At 43.0% G+C, this 26536-nt stretch overlaps 1 protein-coding gene across 2 annotated transcripts in view; it reads right to left on the minus strand.

The window, feature by feature from the left end:
• Nucleotides 1-26536, minus strand: part of LOC114248501 (nephrin) — a 424177-nt gene that overhangs the window by 314265 nt on the left and 83376 nt on the right. The window contains exon 2 of one of the 2 annotated variants that reach the window (XM_089737838.1): nt 1781-1867. The exons of the other annotated variant lie outside the window; for it this stretch is intronic. The gene's annotated coding sequence lies outside the window, so the exon portion shown is untranslated. The remainder of the gene's footprint in view (nt 1-1780; nt 1868-26536) is intronic. 2 annotated transcript variants of the gene reach the window in all.

A 26536-nucleotide genomic window follows, 5' to 3' on the forward strand; every position in this document is an offset into this window, starting at 1 on the left:
TTATTTTGTTAATATCCTGAAAAGCACCCGCATTGCGGGGCAGCCGTTGCACTGTTAAAAGTGAGACCTTACAACTCATGTCTCAAGGTGGGTGGCGGAATTTACGTTGCAGATGTCTATGGGCTCCGGTAACTACTTACACCATGTGGGCCGTGAGCTCGTCCACGCATCTAAGCAATAAAAAAAATATCATGACAATCGTTCAAGTTATTAGTTTACTTAGCAAACTATATTTGAGACCACTAATCCAGTTGTCAAAACTATAACACAGATACAGCGGCCATTATTATTATTCGGCTATCCCAAGTGTTCTCGATTAATCTTCTGTTTTACAGTGGGGTGGCGGGGTAGAGAGATTAAAAATGATTTTTTTTGTAGGAGAAATTGAAAGAGCCGTAGATAAAAATCTGCTTGATTTACAGTCAGCTGAGCTGAGACGTATTAATTATGGTTTTGGTTTCCGAGAATGAATCTTTTGTGGGCGATTAAAATTGTTACGAAATCTTAAAAGTGTTGAGCTGTGTTTTTCTTGTTTACGTTTTTATGGACGAGTGACTTGATTTTTCTATGTAAGGCTAAAATTCTGTTCAATTATGATGAGTCTCCTTATATTTGTTTTCTTTATTCTTGATTTATATACCTAGAGAACCTCGTCTCCACGAGTGACGTCAGTAGTGGCGAAAATAAACGTTAACAATAAAATTATGTCCATGATGATATAAACGACAAAGCCTAACGAATCACTAACTATGACATACATTATGAAGTCGTCGTGGCCCAAAGGATAAGACGTCCGGTGCATTCGTGTGTAGCGATGCACCGGTGTTCGAATCCCGCAGGCGGGTACCAATTTTTCTAATGAAATACGTACTCAACAAATATTCACGATTGACTTCCACGGTGAAGAAATAAAATCGTGTAATAAAAATCAAACTCGCAAAATTATAATTTGCGTAATCACTGGTGGTAGGACCTCTTGGGAGTCCGCACGGGTAGGTACCACCACCCCGCCTATTTCCGCCGTGAAGCAGTAATACGTTTCGGTTCCAAGGGTGGGGTAGCCGTTGTCACTATACTTAGACCTTAGAACTTATATCTCAGGGTGGGTGGCGCATTTACGTCGTAGATGTCTATGGGCTCCAGTAACCACTTAACACCAGGTGGGCTGTGAGCTCGTCCACCCATCTAAGCAATAAAAAAAAATAAAAACATACGTAATAAAAAAGAAATTGTCACAATATTTAGGTTTCATTTGGTCATTTAAAACATAAATCCAAATTTATAATAGGATTGGTGAGCGAATTGTTATTTAAATACAATTACTTAGCAGCCCCTGAAACTTTGTACTTTGGTTATCCGATATCGGTCCTGTTTTTTATTTTTATTGTTTAGATGGGTAGACGAGCTCACAGCCCACCTGGTGTTAAGTGGTTACTGGAGCCCATAGACATCTACAACGTAAATGCGCCACCCACCTTGAGATATAAGGCCTCAGTATAGTTACAACGGCTACCCCACCCTTCAAACCGAAACGCATTACTGCTTCACGGCAGAAATAGGCGGAGTGGTGGTACCTACCCGTGCGGACTCACAAGAGGTCCTCCCACCAGCAATTAAAGAAGTCCTGTTAAAGAAGATATATTTTTTTGTTCAAAACATTTGTAAAGATAAATTAAATTTTCACGTAAATCCGCAAGCTAAATGGGATTCTATAATTATAAGCGATAAGTTTCAGAACAGCGATAAAATTGCACGGTCACGTTTTATCTATAAATCTTACCGACTTATCCAAACTTGGTCGTAGATAATTATTCTATGCGAAGACAATATCACGTTCTAGAATCTCATTCTAGAACTTTCGGCTTACCTGAAACAAAGTTAATAGTTATTTGCATCCATGTACAAAATCATCAAATAATAGCAATCGGAAACATCATGATAGTAAAAAAAAGCGAGACTAAGACAACAGTAGTTTTAATAATGGCTAAAACGAACCGAAAAAAAAAAGATGTAATCGCAATGAAATGCATACAAAAATTAAACTTTTATACAAGTACTGTATATCTCAAATTGATGGTTTGAAGTCGGCGTGGCCTAAAGGATAAGACGTCCGGTGCATTCATGTGTAGCGATGCACCGGTGTTCGAATCCCGCAGGCGGGTACCAATTTTTGTAATGAAATACGTACTCAACAAATGTTCACGATTTACTTCCACGGTGAAGGAATAACATCGTGTAATAAAAATTAAACCCGCAAAATTATAATTTGCGTAATCACTACTTGTAGGACCTCTTGGGAGTCCGCACGGGTAGGTACCACCACCCGGCCTATTTCCGCCGTGAAGCAGTAATGCGTTTCGGTTCGAAGGGTAGGGTAGCCGTTGTAACTATACTGAGACCTTAGAACTTATATCTCAAGGTGGGTGGCGCATTTACGTTGTAGATGTCTATGGGCTCCAGTAACCACTTAACACCAGGTGGGCTGTGAGCTCGTCCAACCATCTAAGCAATAAGAAACAAAAAAAGCAGTTTTAGAGAGTTCGATAGGCGGAATAGTAAAGAACCTTACACAAAATTGCTTAAAAAAACCACCGCTAATAAATACCGAACACACACACACACACTATGTTACAGAAAAGAAATATACTTAGACGTATGTTAGATAAAATGTATATTGCTTCAAGAACGCCAGACAGTAGAGAATTTCATAATCTTAAAGTACGCGAGTATGTAAAGTAAAAATCTGTCTTTTAGCTAGAAATTCTAACTGGTGACAAAATAAAGCCACTGTGGGAATACATATTGCTAATAAGGACAAACGAATTCACGGTCCGCAGATGTTTATTACTAAATAAAAAGATTTTTTTTTTTTTTTTCGGGTAGAGGGCCAAACCTCCTACGAGATCCCCGCGCAAAAGGGGCGCGCGGGGTATGTGAGACTCAACGATCTGCATGGTGTTGTGAGCAGACCGCGGGCCCAAGGATTTTAGGACCCACCCACTAAACGACTCCCTTGCACTCTTACACCCGACGTCCGATCCCCTCCGAGGTCAGAACCCGGATGAGGTAGGGGAGCTACCGTGGTCAACACTACAACCAGACGGCGCGGCTCACCCCAAGGACGCCCAGCCGACGGAGCCTTCGAGGCGAATCGAAGGCTCTGTCGGCCGTCTCGGTACGGCAGCCCGTCGGGCCGCCCAGACGGTGCCGCTGGTGTCCCGGAATACCCCGCTGGACCAGAACCAGCCTGCCGGGTCGGGACGCGATACACCGTCGACCGGTCGCTCTATTCACTCCACGGCAGCGCGCTAGAGTGCTGGTAGCGCGCCGCGCGGCCAAACCCCCTCAGGTCGCCCCTTGACCTTCACCGGGGGGAGGTCGCTACCTACAGGGGCCGGGACGTACGAGCGTATTCCCGCCTCCGGCCCCCGGCTCGACGGCGACGGATCGGTGCGGAAAGGGAAGAGCTCTCCCTCTCTCGCTCCGCCGCCTCCTTCTGCGAGATGGTGGACTCGCAGAAGTCGAGAAGTAAAACGAAAATAATACAGCATTTTTTTTTGCTTAGGTGGGTTTAGTGCTAACTGGAGCCTATAGATATCTACGACGTAAATGCGCCACCCACCTTCAGATATAAGTTCTAAGGTCTCAAGTATAGTTACAACGGCTGCCCCGCCCTTCAAACCGAAACGCATTACTGCTTCACGCCAGAAATAGGCAGGGTGTTGGTACCTACCCGGGCGGACTCACAAGAGGTTCTACCACCAGTAATTACACAAATTATAATTTTGCGGGTTCGATTTTTATTACACGATGTTATTCCTTCACCGTGGAAGTCAATCGTGAACATTTGTTGAGTACGTATTTCATTAAAAAAATTTGTACCCGCCTAGGATTCGAACGCCGATGCATCGCTCAACACGAATGCACCGGACGTCTTTATCCTTTAGGCCACGACGACTTCAACTACCCTCTTTGCTATAATAAATCAAAACAATATCTAGTTTTGCTATAAAATTAATTATTTTACACAACTATTCTATATAAATCTTTCAACAAAGACGAAAGTTAAACTTAGTTCTCTGATTTTAAACGACAAAGTCGAATTTTAGATTGAATTTCAAGAATCAACCTAGAAACTGGGGAACACTAACGAATTGTAAACTCTTTGATAAAGGAAGTCTTAACTCACTAGCATACGAACGTAGAGAGAATTTATCCGCTTGCGTTTTAAGATATCTTTCCTTTTATTAATTCTGTACTTTACTGCGAGAGCTCAAAGTTGAATTTGTAAAATCCTTATTTAGGACAATTGTTTTCCATACCTAAACTGATGGTCTAGAAAGACCTTCGCAGAATCTACCACCGGATCGGAAACGCGACCCACTGAAAAGGTCCGGCGAGAAACTCAGTGGGCTGTATTTGTGGGTTAATTTACTCGCCGAGCCCTTCGTCGCAAGTGAAGGGTTCGACGAGAACGATGTCCGGTGCTTGGGGTACCTAAAACCACCGTTAGTGGATCGGGAGGAGGATGACGTGTTTTGGGCGACGTCGACTGTTTATCATTACGTCCGCAGGATCGGCTTTGTTAGCATTAAGATACAAACTGTTTAATATACTTGAATATTTTAATTTATATTATATTTTTATATGAGTATAATAAGCCCTAGATGGATAAATGAGCTCATCATGTGTTAAAGTATTATCTGAGCTCATAGTCTCTACAACCAGAATCCCGATCCTCAAATTCATATAAATTTAAGTCTTAAGTCTGCCTCACCTTTCAGGCCGGTACTCATGACATATTCACCGCATAAATAGCCAATAGTCATATCTAAGCCTGTACAATAAGAACATTAGAAGACAATATTATTTCTTCATCGCCCGATGAAGGAATAACGTTGAAAGTCGTTCGTGGTGAGCACGTGTTTCGATTATCTTAAAAACCATTGCGCCTGGATGCGAAATATTAGTTTCAGTATAACCGCATCGCTCAATATGAAACGATATTAATAGATAATACACATAAATTAGTTATAGATAAGCAACTCCACAAAAATGTTAACGGGCGTCGGCCACTAGATGGCTTCGATTCGATTAGTTTCTCATTGCTCCTGTAGATGGCAGTAGCATATTACCTATATTTTATTTTTAATGAAGGATTTTGTAAATTTTCAGAAGTCACAAATTGATAAAATTTAATCAATTTGTCTATAACAAATAAAGATTTGTATGATTTATTAATTTTTTATTTTCTGTGTTTAGTTATACCATCATTAAATTTAACTTTAACAACATATTATGATATAAGTTTAGGGGCATCCGCTACAAGATGTCGCTACTTTCCATACAGAAAAAATATTTATCTTAAAGTATCGCAGTTTCAGGGCCCTGACGATATCTCTAAATTTGTATTTATATCGATCTTTGATGACCATTAAACACCATCTGGATTCAAGTTTATCCACCCTTTAATTATACAAGTCACACAAATATGTTTCCCGCTCTAAGCATCGGATGCTTAGTATGTATTTTTTTTTTTATTTTTTTTATTTTTTTTTATTTATCGTACCTCTAGCAAACAACAAAGCCAGAGATTCATATTTACATTTTTTGTTTTGTTTTAATTTGCTTAGTATGTTACCCGCTCTAAGCATCGGATGCTTAGTTTTAATTTCGAGGAGTATGTGGTATTTTAAAGAAACATCACAAAATATTTAAATGTGATTTTAATACATCAACTCTTAACGTAACATTATGAAGCATCATAGCGTTTAGCGTCTGACCTGCCTTATATTTTAGTTCCTGTCCTTTGTCATTTGGATCAACACAATAGTCTCTGCACTCGACTGTACGACATATCATTTACAATAGGCCCTTTGTACCTAAAGTCGTGAGAGGAACCCGATAGTTCCAATCAAGCAATATTGTGATGTGTTTTGTTACGAATATGAAACATGAATAATGCTTTAGAATCGACACGTTGTGAGCCCGGGACTGCACTTGTGGGTCTGTCGTGAAGTTATTGCCTAATATTTTGCCTAACATAGTCCATATGCTTTCAGACTTCCTGAGTCTTCTTCTTCTTGCCTTTATCTTTTTTTTATTGCTTAGATGGGTAGACGAGCTCACAGTCCACCTGGTGTTAAGTGGTTACTGGAGCCCATAGACATCTACGAGGTAAATGCGCCACCCACCTTGAGATATAAGTTCTAAGGTCTCAGTATGGTTACAACGGCTGCCCCACCCTTCAAACCGAAACGCATTACTGCTTCAAAATAGAATGGTCCTACCACTTAGTTATCCTATGTAGGGCTAGTGCAAAAATGCAACATTCCATATTTTTCCAATCAGGCCTATCACACGTCATATCTGCTCTCATATCCTTCTCTCGCATATCTTCTTTCGTGACAATGTGGGGCTAGGAACACTCCCTCCTCAAATTACCGTCTCCAAGGCGCTCCTTTTGAGTGTTAAACGGAATCTTGTGTTGGTTGGTCATTTAACAATCTTCACATTTTTGTTATTGCCCATGTAGGTAGCCGAGCATACGGCCCACCTGATGGTGAGTGGTTACCGACGCCCATGGACTTCAGCAATGCAAGGGGTAGAGCCAAGCTGCTGCCTACCGCTTAATACTCTCCACAAGCCCCGTTTGAAGAAGGACATGTCATAGCACTCAGGAAACGCCGTGGAGGGGAGCACATTCCAGAGCCGGATGGTACGTGGCAAAAAAGACCTTTGGAAACGCACTGTGGATAACCGCAGTGGCTCCAGTTAGTATGGGTGAACTCTACTCCGGTGGCGGGCGGTGCGATATAATTATATATTATAACAATTCCTCAGAGTACTCCTCCCCATGGAACTATGGTACAAAATACAGAGGGAACCGAAATCCCTCCGCAGACCCAGAGGTTCCAAACGATCCGTGAGAATTTGACTTTGACCAGTTAGTAAGTTAGTAGCTTGGTCAAACGATATTTCCTGTGCACCCAGAATTTTTGGCTTATACTATTGTATTTGAGTCCTATATATCTTTTCCTTTCTATTCAAATTATCCTTTACATTGCGATCATTGGTACAATGTAGTTGCGACATAAAGGGAACTACTCCACAATCCTAAGGCAAAACCATCAATCTACATAATAATATATCTATTTCGATTCACATCCCGGAGAATGTTCGAAGGTAATGTGGAACTTCGATTTTGTTTTACTAGTTTTAATGCTATTTCATCTCTTTTTAATACGCTTTTATTAAGACGTATGTATGTTAGTATGTAACGGAATCTTTGAACATGATTTTGACCCCCTACAAAACGTCGGATTAACTCGAAATTTGGTATACTTATTAAGGAACGATGAGTATCCAATATTTAAAAAAAAAAATTAAAAATTTTGAAATTCAGCTAAAAAAATGAATGAAATGAGTTGATTATTGAGAACACGAACAAAACAACATTTTCTGAAAATAAATCGTAGCTAGATCGATTTATCGCCCCCGAAAACCCCTGTATACTAAATTTTAGAAAAATCGTTGGAGCCGTTTCCGAGGTTCGGATTATATATATACAAGAATTACTCGTTTAAAGGTATAAGATTAATTTAATAATGTCATTTTGTTGTACTTTTCGTAACATTTTTTTTTTTAATTCTTGTTCTTTTTTTTTTTACAATGTTGTGTATTGGTCGGTCTGATGCTGGTGTGCGCGTCACTCCGCAGGTGCCGGCGGAAGATCAGCGCCGCAGTACCGATTGTTTCGTTACTGTTAGGCATTGCTGAGCCGGTAACCGTTTCCAAGCCTCGTTCTTTTTGTTATCTTTTTTATTTATTTTTGTACCTAATTTATGTTTAGAATAAATGTTTATTATTATTTATTATTATAGGTTTCCCTTTCTCAGTACAGTCTGTCGACAGAGCCGGTTGAGCTGTATATACGGGCTTTTGGCCAAGTAATATACAGTAGCTATGAGTTATTAGGCTAGTTTTCATTACGTGTAGTATTCTTCAGGCTGCAGGCACTTTCTCACTTTTCTGCATGTATTTAGTAGAGCTGCTTTTTGTAGTGAAATATTATTATTATTTAGTGCAATAAAATCGAAATCAAAGACCGTCATATTCTGAAGCCCTTCCTTGAAGATTTCCTTATGGAAGTGACCTTTTCGAAAAAAATATACGTTCAAAGAATTCAAACACCGAAAGGAGGTTTCCTTAAAAAAATACAATTTCTTTGCGAATGTGTCAATGGCCTTTATTCTATTATGTACGGGGGTTTCAATTTGAGGATGTTTGACTCCTTTTGATGTTGCCTACAAAGGTGCCGGGAAATGATTCTGAACGCGTATTCTGAGTCGATCGGGGACGCGAAAGCTCGACATTGAAATTTTTCCACGAAAACATTCAAGTTCCTATTAAGATCTTTGATCTAACACGACATTTGGACTGGGTTGAGGGGTGACCGACCACGTGAATGGATACATAAGTTTTTGTTTATTATAAATGGGAAACGAACAGTACAATACATTATTAAAGTATATTAATGATAAGCAAACTAGACTCAACCAAGTTATTGATTTTTTATTTATTGCTTAGATCGGTGGACGAGCTCACAGCCCGCCTGGTGTTAAGTGGTTACTGGAGCCCATAGATATCTACAACGTAAATGCGCCACCCACCTTGAGATATAAGCTCTAAGGTCTCAAGTATAGTTACAACGGCTGCCCCGCCCTTCAAACCGAAACGCATTACTGCTTCACGGCAGAAATAGGCAGGATGGTGGTACCTGCCGAGTATCGGTGGCGCAGTGAGCTTCGTGCTCTGGGCGTGGCGCGTCCCTCCAAAAGTGAGCTGCGGGCGCGGAAGGCCCATTCTCGGCGGTCCGTGCTCGAATCATGGTCGAGGCGGTTGGCCAACCCCACGTGGGGTCTACGGACCGTCGAGGCGGTTTACCCAGTCTTTTATGACTGGGTGAATCGCGGCCGAGGACGCCTCACCTTCCGTCTGGTGCAGGTGCTGACTGGGCACGGATGCTTCGGAAAGTATCTGCACCGGATAGGAGCTGAGCCGACGACGAGGTGCCACCATTGTGGACACGACCTGGACACGGCGGAGCATACGCTCGCTGTCTGCCCCGCTTGGGAGGTGCAGCGCCGTGTCCTTGTCGCAAAGATAGGACCAGACTTGTCGCTGCCTGGCGTCGTGGCGTCGATGCTTGGCGGCGACGAGTCTTGGAAGGCTATGCTCGACTTCTGCGAGTGCACCATCTCGCAGAAGGAGGCGGCGGGGCGAGTGAGGCAAAGCTCTCCTCACTACGCAGAAACCCGCCGCCGCCGAGCAGGGGGTCGGGACCGGGGTCCCGTCCGTAACCCGGCCCCCTAAGGGCTTCGGGCTCCACCCGCTTTGTGCGGGGAGGAACCTAGGCGTGGGGCGGCGTGGTAGGTCGCGTTCCCCCGACCGCTCCGGGGGAAGGTGTAGCGCGGCGCTATCAATCGGGCTTTTGGCCCGTCGACCGAGGGAACCGGCGGTCGTGTTGCTGGCGGCCGCCGGTCCGGCGTCTGGGGGACGGCGGGATGGATGTAATGTGCACTGCGTAAACCCTGTCCCACCGTCTCAATAGCTCCGACTGGGTTCCCACCCGGTCCGGGGTAGGGCGCCGGCTGTGAGCGGCAGGAGTTTTTAGTGAGGTTCGACTCCCACCTGCCGTGCGGGTGGGGATCCGGCGATTTTCTCCTGTGGAAAAAAAAAAAAAAAGGATGGTGGTACCTACCCGCGCGGACTCACAAGAGGTCCTACCACCAGTAATTACGCAGATTATATTTTTGCGGGTTTGATTTTTACTACACGGTGTTATTCCTTCACCGCGGAAGTCAATCGTGAACATTTGTTAAGTACGTATTTCATTAGAAAAATTGGTACCCGCCTGCGGGATTCGAACACCGATACATCGCTCAACACGAATGCATCGGACGTCTTATCCCTTAGGCCACGACGACTTCATTGTTTGATTTGATTTCAAATTTACAAAAAGATAAATAAAATGAAAGAATAAAAAATCATACTATGAATCGAACCTAAATGACCTTACGAAACTTTCCACAATTGCCTTACTATATTATGTAAGTGATAAACAAAAGATATACAAAATATGCGTTTTGAAGGACCTCCTCAAGGACTCTCAAGCACCGGTCACCGTCCTCATCGAACTCGTTGACAAGAGTTCGAAGAGTGAACTAACCCAAAGTCACAGCCCACTGAGTTTCTCGCCGGATTTTGTCAATGGGTCGCGATTCTGATCCGGCGGTAGATTCTGCGAAGCACTGTTCTTGCTAGGGCAAATGCTACATCTTTACTGGTGGTAGGACCTCATGTGAGTCCGCGCGGGTAGATACCACCATCCTGCCTATTTCTACCGTGAAGCATTGATGCGTTTCGGCTTGAAGGGTGGGGCAACCGTTGTAGGTAACTATACTTGAGAACTTAGAACTTATATCTCAAGGTGGCGCATTTACGTTGTAGATATCTATGGGCTCCAGTAACCACTGAACACCAGGTGGGCTGTAAGCTCGTCCACACATCTAAGCAATAAAATAATAATAATAATGTGTGTGTATATTCTATAACAATCAAAGCGAACCGTTGCCATGCTTGACTAAAATACATTTACTTGAACCAAAACTAAATGATTTCAAAATGAAATGATAAATCTCTGTTAGTTTTAAACTATAATATGTTATATTGTTTAGGCAAACGCAATTTGTTTTGAGTTATGTGCGTATTTGTTAGTTATGAGGTTCCATTATCATCAGGTTCGAATACCGGATTGTATGGGACCGAAGTGCCGCATTTAGCCGCGTAGATGGGTGAACGAGCTCACCACCTATTTAGTGCTAAGTGGTCACTGAATCTCTTAAACGGAAGCCGGCATCTTGGGTCATTGACATTTAAAGCCCTAATACGGATTTTGAAAGTGCATATAAGATGCGAATAAAAATATTTCTCAGGCAACCCTTTGATTGGCATGTAGGTCACTGGTGCCCTACGGGCGCACTGAAGTAATTACGTCGATTTCTGTGAGATGCATGAAAGCTGCCCCCTCTAGCACTACATACGACCACTCTGTCAAGAGTGACACGATTGCGAAGAAGAAGAAAACTTACTTACTACCCAGCGTTGGATTGAACTCCCTACACTCCACTTAAACTCAGATGCTCCATCAGCTCATCCGCTTAATACATCTGTATATATAAAAATGAACTGCTGTTCGTTAGTCTCGCTAAAACTCGAGAACGGCTGGACTGATTTCACTAATTTTGGTCTTGAATTATTTGTCGAAGTCCAGATAAGGTTTAAAAGGTAGATAAATATGAAAATGCTCGGAATTAAATAAAAATAACAATTTTGTTTTTCCTTTGATGAGTCCCCCGACGGACGGATTCCTTTTGTTTGTTTTAAGTTTATTTTATACAAAAGTTTAGGTCTTTTGTTTATCGATTGAGGCACTACGATGTCGGCCGGGTCAGCTAGTCAGTAATAAATAAGTGTCAGTACGTAAAACAAAATGGGTTCACCGTCAGTTGAGTCATTGCTGTCTTAAAAATACGTTTCATATTTCAATGGACGATCGTTTCAATGGATCTCGCTCTAAAGAAAAGCTAATGGGCCGTTCGAGTTTCGTTTTCGCGTTAATTTTTAATTGATGGCTTTCGGTAATAAAATGGAGAAAGAGCTTCTGGATGCTTCCACGCGTTGGGGGTTAGTCAGAGTTGAAAAAAATAAAGCCTCTTGAGGATTAAGAACACGAGTCTGTCCACTTCTAAATAAATTGCTAATCACTTGCCTGTTTTAATAGATCTTTTGAAAATTTTTGAGTTAAAAACTGTTGTCTGGATGAGATCATATTGTACAATTATAACTGACGGTTAACTATTTCTCAGCAATAACGGTGTTTTGGTTGCAAACCAATATACACAAAAAGTACACTCTCCCTACTACTTGGAAGTATTGTCATAGTCCATATCGCGGAGCTTGAAAACGAAAGTTCTAAACAAGTTCATCCAACAGGTTTTCACTTACTAAGCCGAGACAAGGACACTTGCAATGCGGCTAAACCATCAGCTCACTGGCGGTAGGACCTCTTGTGAGTCCGCACGGGTAGGTACCACCACCCTGCCTATTTCTGCCGTGAAGCAGTAATGCGTTTCGGTTTGAAGGGTGGGGTAGCCGTTGTAACTACACTGAGACCTTAGAACTTATATCTCAAGGTGGGTGGCGCATTTACGTTGTAGATATTTATGGGCTGCAGTAACCACTACACACCAGGTGGGCTGTGAGCTCGTCTACCCATCTTAGCAATAAATAAAAAGCTCAAGGTCGCTCAGCGAGCTATAGAATTAGACACGCTCGGAGCCTTTTCGAAGGATAAAATCAGAAATGAGATTATCCGACAGAGAGTCATCGACATAGCTCTGAGAGTCGGCAAGCTGAAGTGGCAGTAGAAGCTGAACATATTCCGTAGAACGGGTTTTTAGTGGAAGAAATGGAGAGCTGTTTCAACAGCATACAAATTTGAGTTAACTTTTACGCTATCGAGAACGTTAAAAAACTCGCACTAAACATACAGATGTATCTTATTGTTTTCGTATCGAGTACCTCTGTGAAACACCCTGTATAACATTGAATCGCATTAACAATAAAGAAAAGGTTTCAGACGTGTCTCACTTGGAAGTCGATAAAGCGTGGATGCAACTGCGGTCTATCCGTCATTATTGATGACGTCATTTGTCCGACTGACCCTTCAGATACGTTCAGCGCATAGAGAATCGGATCTCGGTGCCAGTCGGTGCAAGTAACAAACAGTAAGCGATTTAGCCAATAAATATTATTTGTGTCTTATGCTTCATGTAATAAAACATAAAATGTTGGTCGATCTATGATGAACTAGTGGTCCTGCAGTAGTCGAAATTCGCCTATAATTAATTGTAATGATAAGTTTGAACATTATTACGATTCTATTGTCAAAGACTATTTAGGTATTATACTTCTATAATCACAGATTTCGCTAAGACTACACTTTAGATAAATATTAACAAAGACAAACAATATTTAATCTATTCTCAATTTGACCATAGACTTCATGCAATAAGAAAAGTTTGACAATAAACAAATAATATGTGTGTCAAATACATGGTAGTGTGTGTAATGTGTTCAGTATTGATTTAATGTATATTTTATGCATTATTTAAAAAATATATTAGCATTGTGCACTGCTTTTCTATATTTTCTATAAGTGTGGGAAATTTCATGCTCCTCCGTCCGCGCAGTTTTCGTAAAAAGGGGTACAAAGTTTTTGCTTCACGTATTAATATATAGATTAGAGATTAATTGATGAAATAAAGCAGATCGAAAATTTAATTAAAGTCTTGTGCTCAAGCAAGAGAGTTGCATCTGCTTTCTCTTATTGGGCGATTCAGTCATATCACTTACACGGTGTACGGTTTTGTGAAATCAGCCAACAAAGCAACTGGACGATCTTGCCTGACTACGGACAAACTAAACAGATGATATGTTTGTATCTTCTTCTACTCAATTGTGTCAATATTGACAGAGTGGTCGTGGTCGTTAAGTGGTAGTGGAGGGACAGATTTAATGCGTCTCACGATATTCCGCTATTACTACCTACTACACATATGTAAGGGACTTCCCACTGTAATTTTAATTTGGTCCACCCTTCCCTGTCCGACGAACCGTTTCATAGGCCGGCCGTCTCGTCGCGAAATCTCTCCGGAAAAATCAACTATCCCAGACTGTACTGTAGAAAACAGACGCTTGAAAAGAGACAGAGACGCAGACAGAGTTCTTGAAGTATGAGATGTTTGTACGAAACCCGGTCCACGAAACTCCAAGTATCTCTAAAAGGTTCTTCTTTTCCACTTCTAACACAGCCACGTCCCAGTAGCTTCTTCCCGTACATACATTATATCATTCATATGTATCATTCGGTCCATTTCGACAGCAAAGCAGTAATGCATTCCGTCGCAGTGGAACGTTCATGCTACATAATTCTATTAAAAGTTCGCCCTCATATCTCCAAATGGGTCGAGGTATTCACGTATTACACGTGTACAGAGTTCGGTATGCACGTGATTTCGTTTGAGCATTATAAATAATTAAAAAAACCTGATTTTTCACAATTGTCGTCCATTTCAAAGAAAAACAGCTTATCACGGCTGGAGGATCACGCAAGGATCTATCCTCTCGCCGCTCCTATTTAGTTTATTCGTCAACAATATTCTCCGGTCGCCGGCGACGACACGACTGTTTACTATTCAATTAGAAACAAGTCCCTAATCGCGAGGAAACTCCAAAGCGCAGCTGTAGCCCTAGGACAGTGGTTCCGAAAATGGCACATAGACATCAATCCAGCGAAAAGCACAGCGGTGCTATTTCAAAGGGGAAACTCCACATGGATTTAACCAGTTACAGTGACACGTTTTTCGAAATATAATAGTGAATAATATTAATACGTGAAGCAAAAATTTTGTACCCCTTTTTACGAAAATTGCGCGGACGGAGGAGTATGAAATTTCTCATACTTACAGAAAAGGAGTGCACAATGCTAATATTTTTTTAAAATAATGCATATTAGATACTTTAAATCAATAAAGAAAACATTACACACACTACCAAGTATTTGACACAACACATACATAAAAATATACTCTTTGTTTACTGTCAATTGGAAAACTTTTGTTATTGTTTAAAGTCTGTGGTCGAATTGAAAATAGATTTATATTGTTGATCTATAGTGCAGTTTTGGCGAATATTGTGATTATATTATCGAATTATAATAGTGTTTGACAATATAACCATAATAATGTTTAAACTTATAATTTCAATTAATTTTAGTCGAATCTCGACTACTGCAGGGCCACTAATAATAGTAAAAGAGCGGTCGCTACACGCTCGTACCTTGGACCGATCAAACTGAAGTCACGTACTCAATATTTATGGTTAAGGAAACACCGAGTCACGCCGATTTATCTATCTGTTACTCCTTTATAATATTCAGAAATTCGCCTTGTTGAGCTTCCGAAGCGATTAATCATGGAAATTTTCGGTTTGCTTCCGTTACGTCGCCTTGTTTTGGGAATCATTAGAATTTTTGATTACATAATGTGACGACTGGGTTGGGCCGAGGTACGAATTGATCTGATTCGGGATGAATTCGGGATTCGTATAGCTAACGAGTCCGTTTTAATAGAGCTAAACACCCAAAAAAGCTCTCTGCCATCTACCATTATGAGCTTCTTCGAACACGTCATGCGGTCTCCCAGAAATGAATTAGAGAAGCTCATAATTTCGGGTCACATAGAAGGCAAGCGCGCCGTGGGCCGTCAGCGAACCCCAGCCAGATGGTCAGATCTGGTTAAGAAAGCGGTTGGTGGTGGTCTGTACCATGAGGTCCGTACCACCCATGGCCGAACACTGTGTAGTAAAGTCACATGTGATCACGATCCTCAGCAGTGAGGGAAAGCTGAAGAAGAAGAATATTTGCTATGTAAACTTACATTTATAGCTATAGACTTAGTACTGTAATTGTCATCGTGGCCTAAAGATTAAGACGCCCGGTGCTCGAAAGTGGGTGCCAATCTTTCTAATGAAATACGTACTTAGCACATGTTCACGAATGACTTCAGCCATGAAGTAATAAAATCGTGTAACAAAAACCAAGTACATATTATAATTTTCTTCATTACTGGTGGTGGGGGCGTTTTTGGAAGCCCGCACGGGTAGATACCACCGCCCTGCCTATTTCTGCAACCTAACAGTAATGCGTTTCGGTTCCATGGGGTAGCTGTATTCCGTACTAGTAACGGGTAGGTGCGCGTCTAAAAGTATCTCGAGTAAGACAGAATTTGTTTTATTAATTCTGTATATGGCCTGATCAGCTCGCCAGCTATGTGGTTATAACATATCCACTAAAGCTCGTAGACATCTGAACGTAATGTCCCTCGAGATTTAAGGTTCAGCTTTGAACAGTTACCACGCGGAGGAAGATCTATTTTAAAATGGAATTTATGACAAATTCGGGGTAAAAATCGAAAAGGATAGCTACCTGAGTGTGGTACCTAACCCTGTGGACTAAACAACATAAAAGCTTAAACTTTAGTACCGTGATGTTAAATTAGAGGAATGCGATTTGTTTCCAAATTAGTGAGACACGCGAAAGCCCTGAGAGCTTTGTGCGTCGCCCTATTAAAACTCAAAGTTATGCAAACATAAGCTTTAAGTTAAATTGACTTTCTCGCTCAGCACTAAATTAATCTCTTTGACAGATAAACTAAATGTCTGAATATGTCATACAGTCTGAATTATCTTTACGAGGAGTTTGGGATTTTGTACATTAGTGCCATACATGTGTACATATTTGTCATAATGCTGCTCTAGTGGTGGAGATCCACTGGAAGGCGTGGTAAGGAGGGTCCAAAGGACCTCGTCGTGAATACTTAACTGTGTACGTAACACTCCAATAGCTTTTCCAACTTCCAAATGGGAAATCAAGATAGAGGGAGAGAGTATTCTTTACAGTACACAAAAGTGCGAAACACTAAATAAAAATATAAAAATTATTCGCTGCAGGTATATGAACTGATCGGGGGGGGACTTTGAGCCCCCCCAGATGGACGCCACGTGGGGCACGCCTCCGCGTCGCCCCAGCGTTCCCGCTGCCGAGGAGCCCCCTCCCCCTATCACGGGGGTGGAGATCCATGCGGCCGTGTCCAGAATGAGAGCGAAGGACGCGGCCCCCGGCCCTGACGGCGTTCACGGCCGGGTCTGGAGCTTGGCCTTCGAGGCCCTAGGGGACCGGCTCGGGGGGCTTTTCGAAGCGTGCCTCGAGTCGGGACGGTTCCCGTCGAAATGGAAGACGGGCAGACTGGTCCTTCTGCGGAAGGACGGGCGCCCCGCGGACTCACCCGCGGGCTATCGCCCCATCGTGTTGCTGGACGAAGCGGGCAAGATGCTCGAGAGGATCGTCGCGGCCCGCATCGTCCGGCACCTGACCGAGACGGGTCCCGATCTTTCGGCGGAACAATACGGCTTCAGAGAGGGCCGCTCGACGATAGACGCAATTCTGCGCGTGCGTGCCCTCTCCGACGAAGCCGTATCCCGGGGCGGGGTGGCGATGGCGTTATCCTTAGATGTAAGGAACGCCTTCAACACCCTGCCCTGGTCGGTGATCGCGGGTGCGCTGGAGTATCACGGCGTCCCCGCATACCTCCGCCGACTGATCGGCTCCTACCTCGAGGGCAGGTCGATCCAGTGCATCGGACACGGTGGGGCGATGTACCGCTTTCCGGTCGAGCGCGGTCTTCCGCAGGGGTCTGTCCTGGGCCCCCTGCTGTAGAACATCGGCTACGACTGGGTCCTGCGGGGCGTCATTCGGGGTCCCCTCCCCGGGCTGAGCGTAATTTGTTACGCCGACGACACGTTGGTCGTGGCTCCGGGGAGGGACTACCGGGAGTCCGGAGGAGCCCGTCTGGCGTGCGCAGGCGTGGCACACGTCGTCACAAGGATCCGACGTTTGGGGCTCGAGGTGGCGCTCGACAAAACCCAGGCCCTGTTGTTTCACGGGCCGGGACGAGCGCTGCCTCTGGGTGCCCACCTCGTGATCGGAGGCGTCCGCGTCGGGGTCGGGGTGACCGGTCTTCGGTACCTCGGCCTCGAACTGGATGGTCGGTGGAACTTCCGCGCTCACTTTGAGAAGTTGGGCCCTCGACTGATGGCGACGGCCAGCTCTCTGAGCCGGCTTCTTCCAAACGTCGGGGGTCCCGATCAGGTGGCGCGCCGTCTCTACATGGGGGTGGTGCGGTCGATGGCACTATACGGTGCTCTCGTATGGTGCCACGCCCTGACCCGCAAGAACGTCGCGGCGGTGCGACGTCCGCAGCGCGCGATCGCGGTCAGGGCGATCCGAGGATACCGCACCGTCTCCTTCGAGGCGGCGTGCTTGCACGCCGGGACGCCACCCTGGAACCTGGAGGCGGAGGCGCTCGCTGCCGATTACCGGTGGCGTAGCCACCTTCGCTCTAGGGGGGAAGGGCGCCCCGGCGTAGGAGTAGTTCGAGCGCGGAGGCTCCAATCTCGGCGGTCCGTGCTGGAGGCGTGGTCTCGCCGCTTGGCGGACCCGTCGGCCGGCCTCCGTAACGTCGAGGCGGTCCGCCCGGTTCTTGCGGACTGGGTGGGCCGCGACCGCGGATGCCTCACCTTCCGGCTGACGCAGATGCTTACCGGCCACGGATGTTTCGGCCGGTACTTGCATAAGATAGCCGGAAGGGAACCGACGGCGCAGTGCCACCACTGCGCGGACCGCGACGAGGAAGACACAGCGGAACACACATTGGCGCGTTGCTCTGGATTTGACGAGCAACGCGCCGCCCTCGCCGCGGTCATTGGAGAGGACCTCTCACTGCCGCGCGTCGTGGCTACGATGCTCGGCAGTGACGCGTCCTGGAAGGCGATGCTCGACTTCTGCGAGTCCACCATATCGCAGAAGGAGGCGGCGGAGCAAGAGAGGGAGAGCTCTTCCCTTTCCGCACCGATCCGTCGCCGTCGAGCCGGGGGCCGGAGGCGGGAATACGCCCGTACGTCCCGGCCCCTGTAGGTGGCGGCCTCCCCCCGGTGAAGGTCAAGGGGCGACCTGAGGGGGTGAGGCCGCGCGGCGCGCTACCAGCACTCTAGCGCGCTGCCGTGGAGTGATTAGAGCGACCGGTCGACGGTGTATCGCGTCCCGACCCGGCAGGCTGGTTCTGGTCCAGCGGGGTATTCCGGGACACCAGCGGCACCGCCTGGGCGGCCCGACGGGCTGCCGTACCGAGACGGCCGACGTTTCAGAGCCTTCGATTCGCCTCAAAGGCTCCGTCGGCTGGGCGTCCTTGGGGTGAGCCGCGCCGTCTGGTTGTAGTGTTGACCGCGGTAGCCCCCCTACCTCATCCGGGTTCTGACCTCGGAGGGGATCGGACGTCGGGTGTAAGAGTGCAGGGGAGTCGTTTAGTGGGTGGGTCCTAAAATCCTTGGGCCCGCGGTCTGCTCACAACACCATGCAGACCGTTGAGTCTCACATACCCCGCGCGCCCCTTTTGCGCGGGGACCTCGTAGGAGGTTCGGCCCTCCACCCGAAAAAAAAAAAAAAAAAGGTATATGAACTGATAACTGAATGGATTTAGATATGATCCGAGATACATCTGTATATCAGTCAGACAGATGTCATCATAATGCGGTTCAGTTTGAAGGGCGGGCCAGAGGACCTTAGAACATCTTGTCTTAAGGTGAGTGGCAATATTTACGTTGTAGTTGTCTCTGGGCTCCAGTAACTACTTAACAACAGGTGGGCTGTGAACTCGTCCACCACCTAGGCTTAAAAAATTAAAAATTAAAAATAGGGCTCGGGAAACACTGAAAAGGGAAGCTCTTTCCAAAGCCAGATGGCAAAAAATATATCTGGAAGCGTACTGTGGATAAACGCAGTGGTTCTAGGTAGAATGGAAGAACTCTACTCCGGTGGCGGGCAGTCCGATGGTAAAATCGGGTGAAAACGCGAGCACGTCTGATACTTCTGGTACAATGGGAATGAATCTTTGAGCTCATGTCTCGTGCGATTTCTTTTATTTGTGGAACACCTGGTGGATCGCGTATTTCGCCAACGAAACTACCGCAACGAAAAATGAAACTTAACGCCAATAAATTAGACCGGTCATTATTACTGTTCCATCTGATCTGATACGCCGAAATTAATTCAAACGACCCTATAAAAGCCCTAATTTGCCCTACGATACAGATCTAAGTTACTTACAACGGACAGACACGCTATACATATTTCAACGATAATCATTTGTTTTTTACCGGATAATTAATAGTTTGTTGAAACTGGGATATTTTTATCGTTTTCGTATTTGAGAATCTTGATTTATTATATAAGTGTTTAGAATAATGAAATGCAAGTCATTTAATAAATAAAGGATGAATTAAAAGAAACAGCTAAAAGAAGATATAGGAAAGTCCCTCTATATGGAATATAACTATATACTACAGAATAGGTATATACTACAGAAGCTATTTTTTATTATTATCGCTTAGATGGTTGGACGAGCTTATAGTCCACCTGGCGTTAAGTTGTTACCGGAGCCCATAGACATCTACAACGTAAATGCGCCACCCACCTTGTGATATAAGTTTTAAGGTCTCAATATAGTTACAATATTGCCCCACGCTTCGAGCCGAAACGCATTACTGCTTCACGGCAGAAATAGGCGGGGCGGTGGTAACTACCCGCACGGACTCATAAGAGGTCCTACCACCAGTAAATCCACCAGTTAATCAGGAAGGGTCGTAGTCAGGCAGACAGCCGGTCGTACAACTCTTGCCAAATCCCGCATAGCATGATAAGAGAACATGCTACGCCGACTCCACATAACGTGCGACAAGAGTAAGAATAAGAAGAAGTTATAGTTTGTTGTAACAGTTCATTTAAAACTTGTTAAGATCGAAAATCATTGATACCTGCTGTACAATGGTTTAACCTAGACTTGCGAGGTGAGCGTAGAAATTAGTAATCACATGTTCTTTACCAGACTGAGCTAAAGCTGGTCACGAATTGGTATTTTGAATATTTATTGAAATTGTAGCCACTCAAAGGTTAATCCAATTATACGGCTTCCGATCTAAAGAACGGGAAGATCTTTTTTTTTTTTTTTATTGCTTAGATGAGTGGACGAGCACACAGCCCACCTGATGTTAAGTGGTTACTGGAGCCCATAGACATCTACAACGTAAATGCGCCACCCACCTTGCGATATACCTAAGTTGTAAGGTCTCAGTATAGTTACAACGGCTGCCCCATCCTTCAAACCGAAACGCATTACTGCTTCACGGCAGAAATAGGCAGGGTGGTGGTACCCACCCGCGCCGACTCACAAGAGGTCCTACCACCAGTAATTACGCAAATTAAAATTTTGCGGGTTTGATCTTTATTACACGATGTTATTCCTTCACCGTGGAAGTCAATCCTGAACAATTGTTGAGTACGTATTTCATTAGAAAAATTGGTACCCGCCTGAGATTCGAACATCGGTGCATCACCTCAACACGTATGCACCAGACGTCTTATCCATTAGGCTACGACGACATCAGATGTGTGATGTGTGATCGATAAGAATGAAACGATGAAAGGAGCGAAGGTGAAACAGAGCGTTCAGGTGTGAGTGAGAGTAATTTGTAAGGAAAGGAAGGAAGAAGGAGAAATATGGCGAGGGCAATTGATTGAGCGATGTGTGTGAAAAAAAGAGGTGTTGGATAATTTTTATTGAAAAAAGTAGTCTAATCTTAACACAAATAAGAACAATAGTCCAGAGCATTAAAATTTACTTCCCACGATACTACGATTACATCCATAATATATACAATACTATTTAAATTACAACTTCGTATTTCAACAAAACATCCTCTAGATTTGGGTATGAGAATTTTTAATATATATTTTTTTGTATTGTATAATTCGCGTCGAGAGGAAAAGGAAATGGTTTAGCCCTCTTTGACCCTCTTCAGGGCCGCGACTTTTTAAGGACCCGCAAGGATTACAAGGGGTATTTACGGGAATTCCTGTCCTTAAACGAGGGGGCGTAATCCTTGATACTTTCCGCGAATGCTTTCCAATATGGATGTTGAGTGACTGAAATATTCCTTACGTTCTTGCATACCATTAGCTCGCGCGAGAAGACACCACGATTCTCACTTAAGTGTAAACATAGAAATCATATTAGATCTCAAATATATTAGACAAGCGGCCCGCTCCGGCTACGCTCGGGTCTTCGAAATTTCAACGATATTTGAAGATGTTTTATTTTTTTAAATAAAAGCACACTTATTGCGGCATAACTATAATAGTTAGACATATGCTGTCGCGACACTTTTTGTAAATAATAATGTGTTCTACAAAGTCGTAGTACATTATTTTATTCTATCATCAATAGTTTTCGCAGGGCACGCGACGTAAAGAATATTTTAGGTAGTTTTTTTACACCTTGGGTAACATTATTAGAGTTTTAGTAAGGATTCCTAATTTATTTCAAAAAAGATTATAGCCTATGTCACTCGGGAATAGTGTAGCTTCCAAGCAGTGAAAGATTTTTTAAAATTGGTTCAGTAGTTTCGGAGCCTATTCAATACACACAAACAAACAAATCTTTCCTCTTTACAATATTAGTACAGAGTACAGATAGTACAGTACTTTTTATTAATCTATACCTGTATAAAATAATATCAATGCTTCACATCTGCCAGCATAACCGCGATGGCTCATTTTATTATTATTATCAGTGTTGAGTAACTCATGTGAGATTTTGCGTTAGTTTTATGAACAAACACGAATAAGTATGTAAATAATCTAGCCATAAATACTGTTACAATGAAAAACAATGAAACTCCATTTGAATTTTGTACCTGTCCTTCTAATATAAATTTTCACTGTGTTTTCTGCTTTTCGCGCCTATCTTTGTTAAATATTCTTGTGATATTAAAATGAAGTCAGACGATAAAGAAAACGGAATGCCTGTAAAAGCATCTTGCTAAGTACACAAACGTAGAGAGGTAGAGCTGCCGTCATTATAATGTAAAACTCTATGACCTAATATTTCAAGATGGTTGGCCGCATTCACTTTGTGGTCTCTATACTTTTAGGAACTCATTTGACACCAGATGAACCAAAAGATTGTCTGGTCATGTGCACTATTTAAAAAAGGAACAAACACGCTGTTGCGGGTAGTTTTAAATTGTTTTAATTAAAAGTTGAACGTAACAGATTCAATTAACCTTTATTTGTTATAGCGCGCCGGAATAGTGGCTTCCTCGTTGCAATGCTGCCAATAAAAATACTCGTGAAATAAAAGAGAAATTTAATCTGTGCTATATTTTAGTCCACGTATATTAATTATTTTATCAAATTTACGGTTTCTGTTCGTTATAGTCTTTGTAGCGGTAGCTATCTGGCATAGAATCTAGAATGTTTGTCAAAGGTCAAACGTCGCGGTAATAAAATTTAGCTAAGATTAGTTTGCATCTTTATATGTATTTCTCAGTGGGTCAAGATTCTGATTCGTTGGTGCAATCGCGAAGCAGTTGTCCTAGAGCTGTTAGGCTTCCTGTATGACCGCTCGATTAGCTAATCTTCCTCTCTTGACTGAGCTCTTGAGTTCACTTACCTGTCTCGGCGAATCTGGATAAGCCTCTGGACCATAAGAAAGATTTCCATCCCAAAAAAACATTCGGATCGTCGGTCTACCGAGCAATTTCAACTGCTCGGTTGAAGACCTTTTCTTTGTAACTTTACGCAGATATAACTCTAAAAGTCCCGAAGGAATTAGGTCCGAGCTTCTCGAAAGGGACTCGTTTTGTCTTGTACATGTGATTGTAAATTTCTAGTGCTTTAATAGGAACTAAGAGATGCTTGTCAATTATTAGGTACCACGTACTATTTATAAATAAAGAATGAGACCTACGCAGTGAGTCGCCAAGCTATTTATAGTGCCAGTATAATTATTAGCACGCACTTTGAAAATCACGCGCGTCAATCTAGTAAAGCAATTATTTCCAGAGCTCGTCTAGACCTTAATAGTAATACAAGGATGTGTATGGCCGTCTCAAAACTGTCGCTTCATTGAATTCGCGTCATACCGCTCGAGTACCAGTGGCTCAGTAAGCTATACTAACGAACCAGTACTCGGAGATATAAGTAAGCGCGTCTGATCACTGTGTGGTACATTGAAATATGTTTTCCACTCGTTCGAAGCACGCGCCAAATAAAAAACCCTGCTCGTTTACTGTCAAATAAAGGAGTCGGGTTAATATCATCGCATTTTGTCACCAAAAAACCAGATGTCACGTCTAAGAGATGCCGCGGATTAGAGAAATCATGAGGATATGTCTTAAGGTACTTACGGTAAATCTTTTTGGGGTAGATGTAGACTAGGGTAGATGGAAACTAGATTTTTGGAACGAAGTTCCTTATCGCGCGTTGTGAAAGGGGGCTAGACGGAAAAAATTCTTACGAAAAGTTGTCACGACACTTTTTAGATCCGTCATTCTGATCAATCAACGCGTAGGCTCTTATCGCGCGACATTGCTCGTATCCGATTGGTCCGCGTAATGAGTACAGATTCTCGAGATAGCGTTTCAACAATAGTAATTTAGTTCATAGTATTGTTTTTTTCTTCTTCATAATGCCGTAATTTATTATTATAACTTAAAAAAAAATTACAATTCCTTCACTAATTAATCGAAAGGAACTTCGTTCCATCCGGGTGTCCCTTGAAACCTTTGAAGTTTTTTCATGCAACCGAATAATCATGGCACGGTTGTAAATTAGTTTTGCTCATAGACATCCTTACCAGAGGCATAGCTTAGGGACTGCCAACTACTAAGGGCCCTTTTGAAAGCAAGCACCCAGGAAACACCGAAAAGGGTTTACAGCCGGTTGGCAGAATAAAATACACCAGAAAATGAACCGCAGACGAATGTGATTGAATCTTCTATAGATTTATACGACTCCGACGATGATAATGATGACATCGTCCCAAATGATACCTCAGTCAGTACATGGCGCGGGTGGGGTAAAATATAGAAAAAAAACACCCAAAATATGTACAGTTCATTCTTTTATAAATATTTTTATCGCTCATTTTTCCACACTTTTCCCATTTCTATCTATCAGTATAATAGTTTGCTGGAAGAAAACTCATTAATCACAGGTTTAGCTCGCTCTTGTAGATACGAAGAGTATTCATAAGTATGTAAAGAAAATGTATGTTTTTAGATTTAAATCGTATTCATTGTGTCTTTTTTATTAAGAAAATGTCATGTCATTTTGCCAGCGACTAATATACGAGTATAGTCCAGAATAATTTAGAGTATATTGGCAAATTTACTTAAGGGAACAATTTAAAGAATAAACTTTAAATTTTCATTACATATTTTCCGTTTATTGTTTTATTTATTTGTTTTTGTATTATGCTTGTATTCAAATGTCGCAAGTAGGTACCGTTTTTTCATATTTACTTAACAAGGGCTCACGAATGACTTTCACAATGAAGTATATACTGGCGGTATTGTGTGGTTAGCCACACGAATTAACACCAAGAACCCGCCTTTTATTGCCCCAAAGCAGCCATACATCCAGATTGAAGGCTCGAAGAGCGGTTATACAAAAACAATTGACACTTCGAGGTGGGTGGCGGTATTGATACTGTGATGTCTATCACACCAAGTAGTATTAGATACCAATGGATTGATGGGATGCACTTATTATGCTTCCACAGTATAAGATATTCAGTATTCCACAGTATATATATTTTTTACTGGTGGTAGGACCTCTTGTGAGTCCGCACGGGTAGGTACCGCCCTACCTATTTCTGCCGTGAAGCAGTAATGCGTTTCGATTTGAAGGGTTCGGTAGCCGTTGTAACTATACTGAGATACGTTTACGTTGTAAAGGTCTATGGGCTCCAGTAAACACTTAATACCAGGTGGGCTGTGAGCTCGTCCACCTATCTAAGCAATAAAAATAAAAAAAAGATATGTGGTCACAGTTGCTGAATGACATTTGCGTTCTATAAAGCATTGCGTCGAACAATATACGGTTTAGTTAAGACTTATTCGGGCCAAAGGCCGAATTTCCTGTGAAATCCCCGCACTCGGTGCTCGACGATGTTAGAGGTCAAATATGTTCAAGGCCCACCTATCACGTCCGATGCCTGTCTGAGATAGAGCACGGACAAGGTAGAGGGGATTTTATTGTCAAAACTACAATCCGACGCGCAGTTCTCGTCAGGGATGCGCGTCCAACAGAGTCATCGCGGCCATTTTAGTTAGGACGTAACTCTATATGCTTCGAATGTTTCTCACACATTTGCAATAATATCGATGATAAAGTTTATAGAAAAAAATATATTAATACCGTATCGCAAAAACTTAATCTCTGACCAAAAAGGATCCTTCATATTTCATCAAATAACCTCATAAGGGTTCTCACTAACGCAGATGACACGTCTACCCCCATTTTTATAATCCGCGAACCGCACCTAATTCCGGGCGACGAAATATCCGACTTTTTTCTTATCAAATAAGGAAAAACTTGAAACGTAGGTGAAGAAGAAGGGAGCCGTGATGAAAAGGGCGAGATGTTAGATTTTTTAATGATGAGATGAAAAAAACACGGTGGATTTATTTAGATTAAATGTCTCTTTGAGGCCATTTTTCATTGGAGGACAGTTTTTGTTGGGTATTTATTAAATAAATATTCAGATGTTGGATTAACCTTGGGGTTTTTTTCCTCCTTTTTTACCTTGATAAACGAAAAACAAAGATTATATATATTCCATTAAGAGCCAACTTATAACACGATACTGAATCCGTATTTGACGCACGTAAAACCGACAACCTCTCACCACCAGCTAAAATGCAACAAAAATTCAGATAACAAAGGATAGGGTTT

Source organism: Bombyx mandarina, chromosome 24 (assembly GCF_030267445.1).
Source record: "Bombyx mandarina strain Sakado chromosome 24, ASM3026744v2".
Classification (NCBI taxonomy): Eukaryota; Metazoa; Arthropoda; class Insecta; order Lepidoptera; family Bombycidae; genus Bombyx; species Bombyx mandarina.